The 4250-nt window shown below is 36.3% G+C and overlaps 1 long non-coding RNA gene across 1 annotated transcript; it reads right to left on the bottom strand.

Moving 5' to 3' along the window:
- LOC138896845 (uncharacterized) lies at window positions 1-2520 on the bottom strand. The gene is made up of 3 exons (XR_011410266.1): window positions 2011-2520; window positions 1648-1738; window positions 1-597 (listed from the first exon to the last, which is right to left on the bottom strand). It is a non-coding gene; the product is annotated as an uncharacterized lncRNA (long non-coding RNA).
- Window positions 2521-4250: the final 1730 nt, after the last annotated feature.

Below are 4250 nucleotides of genomic sequence, written 5' to 3'. Positions count from 1 at the left end.
TTAATAATAACTAAAATTCATATAAATTAACATACTTCAAGGTCCAAAATGATATCAAAATGCATATAGCTAATACAATTAAGTTCGAATTATCCCTAACACCAATAATAAAGTTCAAACCAAAAAGCTTCCAAATACGAGGCTTAGGGGTTAAGGTCATCATCTGAAACCGATGGATGAACCCCATGAACAATAGCAATAGTAGGAGAATGAACTATTGGTACCACATCTGATGGGTGGTCAGTAGAAGTAGGCTGATGTGAGGGTGACAAAATCATTTCACGCACCCGCTCAGTCAACACTGGAAGCATGTGATCAGTTAACACGGGAACTATGTGCTCTGTTAGTGCAGGAATCAAACGCATCCCTAACTCATCCAGGTTCCCTATTGATGCTGATTGAGCACTTGAAGGTGGTATTGATGATGAAGCATCTGATCCAGAAGAGCCACGAAGATTCGGCCCATAGTAGCATTTTGCTTGAGATCCAAGACCATATACTCTTCTCTTCTTTTCCCTTCCCGTAGCTTCGTAATATGTTTTACATTGATCAATATCAGATTGAGTTTGTGTTTGTTCCCGTAATATTTCTTGATACCTTTCTTGTAAAAAAGGTGTAATAAGTAGTGAAACTAAAATAGTCAAGAATGTTGAGCATTTAATTAACCAACAGAGAGGATACTTTTCATACTTGTTATATGCAAGGACAAAATTATAGGAGGACAAAAGTCCTAACAAAGTATTATATGATACTATAATTATAATCTAATCTTTATCTACAACATCCTAATAATGGAAACATAAGTTATAACCTTACATGACTGTAGACTGAAACAATCCTCTCAAGAAGTTAAGCTTGAGCTTGGAAGAGTTGTCGTATTCTTTTTGTTTCTTCGCTTGTTAGATGAACTAATGCAAATACTATATGATGACAATAATAAAATTGGTATAACTAATTCAAGCGCAATTAGTATTTGCAAGATGCATATCCAACATTAGTTAAAGTAGAATCTATCTACAAATTAAAATTCAACTTTGAATGCACTCTTCTCAGCTAAAACACATATGGCTTATCTGGTCTTTCATAATAAAATATAACTCGGCAATATATATATAACATAAACTGATAAATTAACCAATATCTTTTCTAAATAGTTGGGAAGAAAGACAAATGTATAGAAAAACTTTAGAACTAAGTTATAAAACTTACGGGGTTAAAGGAAAAGCTCAACCCATAGCATTAATTAAAATTGTAATACTTCCAGATTTTAATATTCTTTTTAACAAGTGCGACTTGAGATAGAGACGAGATTGACTATCAAACACAATAATCTATGAATGCACATTTTTTGTTATATTCTTTAATTCTTTATAATTTTACCAAAACTGCTCACTTTTCGTATCCACCCTATTGTTCACATTATCAGTGACAGAGATATAATTCATGGTAAACATCAAGCTAAGTTATGCAAGTATCTGAGACCTATTGAGCTAAACCAAAAAAGCCCAAAAAATCATTTGTTCAAACACCCATTTGAAGTTACTAATCAACAAGCAATATAAAAAAAAAAATTGTTGTCAAATAAAGCTCTAGATAGAGACAGCGACAAAGAGAGAGGGAGAGATAGAAAGAGTAGAGAGAGTTTACCTGAACTTGATTTGGCTATCCGTATAAGCGGCGACGGTATTAATTAAGAAGAAACGGAGCTTGACATATCATCAAAAGCGGTGAAAGCACCCTATGAAACAAAAAATATAAATTAAATTTCTAATACATAATTTGTCTAAAGCTATGTGAAGAAATTTTTTGTAGATTTGGACAAAAAATTAAGAAGATAAGCAGGAGACGATTAATTAGACCAGCAAAGGAATTTGTTAGTTTCATATATTAAACAAAACATCTCTTAGGCAAACATACTTGATAATATACAAATAGGTGGCTTATCTTTTTTGGTACCCAAATTAGTACTAAGCATAAGAAAGAGAATAAGAAACAAAGCCATCTACAAACCTTAGATTCACGTTGGCTACTGATATTTGCTCTTGTTCATAAAATCCCTTATCCAGTTTATCTCCCAGCTGAAATTTGCTCTCTCGTGTGTCTTCTATTCTTTTAGAAGAGACTAGGTGTTTTACCATATTTGTGCCCTAGGGAAAATACTTAAGTGGTCATCAGCAACGGATTAGCTACAGATATAGTTCCGTCGCTAAACATAACTTTATTTTTCTTTAAAAAAATAATTAACGACGGAAATTTCCGTAGCAAGGAGTTTTAAAATATTTTCATAAAGAAATTAAATCTAGCGACGGATGTTCCGTTGCTAAATCCATCACTGTAGTTAAATAAATTGTGTCGCTCACCTTTTGTCGCTAAATCCGTAGGTAAATTGAGGGCGCCAATATTTAGCGCCAACAATTAGCGACAAATTTTCGATTTCGTCACTATTCCGTCGCTATATTAGATACTAACTATTTTTTGGCTTTTTTTGCAACGAAACTGTTATTCCGTAGCCAATCCGCCGTTAATCAATGATGGAACAAAATTTGTCGCTAAAATCCGTCGCTAATTGTTATTTGTTTTTGTAGTGGGTCAACTCGGGCCCGCACCTCGGAACTCAACAAAAATTATAAAATTCGAACACCCATTCGATAACGAGTCCATATAAGAATTACTCAAATCCGACCTCAAATCGCCTTTCAAATCCCCAAATTTTAACCTAAGAAGTTTCACAAATTTTTCCCAATTTTTCAACTCCAAAATACTAATTTAAAGATGAAAATAATAATAGATTCGTGTATTTTAACCAGAATCGTGTTAGAAATTTTTACCCCAATATTTTTCTTGAAAATCTCCCGAAACATAGCCTCACACCGAGCTCTCTAAGTCCAAAAATGGACTATAAAGATTAAACCCTCGAACAAGATATTTATACCCAGCGATCCTCGCTTCTACGGGCCTGGGGTCGCACCTGCAATGCCGCACATGCGGAAAATCCATCGCAGGTGCGGATTCCATTTAACTCCAGAAATTACGCTTCTGCGGACCATGGCTCGCACCTGCGATCCCGCTTATGCGGAGAAGGAGATCGCACCTGCGGTCCCGCCAAAAGTCTCCTCCTCCAATTCCGCTTCTGCGCAAGCTGGTCCGCGCATGCGTAGGCGCACCTGCGCCTAGGTGTCTGCACCTGTGAGCCCAGCCCTGGGCTCTCCTTTTTGCTTCTGCGCTTCACCTTCCGCACCTGCAGTCAATCCCTCTGCAGGTGCGATGACACCAGCACGTCGGGGACTTCAGCAATGAGGCTAAGTCCAAAATTGATCTGAATCACACCCGGGGCCCTCGGGGCCCCATCCGAATATACCAACAAGTCCCAAAATACATAATGGACCTACTCGAGGCCCAAAATCACATAAAACAACATTAATTCTACGAATCATAACCCAATTCAAGCCTAGGAAACTATGGACTTCCAAATTTCGAAACCAATGTCGATTCATACCAAAAAACTCTGATTGACTTCAAATTTTGCACACAAGTCATAAATAACATAAAGGACCTATTCTAACTTTTAGAATCGGGATCCGACCCCGATATCAACAAAGTTAAATCACGGTCAAATCTTCAACAAATGTTTTACTAGCAGGTGTGTCCTCGTCAACTAATCTAGACCTTGATCTTGTTCTTTTTTTACCGATAGACTTTGATGGCTATTTATTTTTTTTTTCTCCTATCATGCTTAGAAATCTCAGCATTTTCTTTACTAGGGCAAGCTTTAGAAGTATCTACATATCATTTTCTAGTAGCAATTTTTGAAGGCTCAGTAATTGCTTTACTTGGCGCTGCTTCTTTTTCTGCATTTCCTTTCCTGTTTGAAAGCTTTGAAGGCTGTGCAATTGCATTCTTTGTCAAAGGAATATGCTTCTTAGCAACTAATTTCCTCCTCATATTACCTACATGCAAATATGCAATATCACATTTAATAATTTCAAACTTATGATCAGGATAACAAAAATAAGCCCCAATTCCAGCAAACATCTATGACCATAAAACAATCGACCGTAGGTTTATCGATAAACATTAGGTCGTCAGTTATGACAAAATTCTAAAACACAGAGCACAGAGGTAGTCTAAGAAGCAAATATAACCACTCACGCCATATAAGATATGGTTATACACAACCCAATCGATCTTGAACATGCACATGAACGAATCACTCTACAAAATCCGAAAATAAAAATGTAAGAAACGGTAAA

The sequence above is a fragment of the Nicotiana tomentosiformis genome, chromosome 8 (assembly GCF_000390325.3).
Source record: "Nicotiana tomentosiformis chromosome 8, ASM39032v3, whole genome shotgun sequence".
NCBI lineage: Eukaryota > Viridiplantae > Streptophyta > Magnoliopsida > Solanales > Solanaceae > Nicotiana > Nicotiana tomentosiformis.
This window is presented reverse-complemented; position numbering and strand designations above follow the sequence as displayed.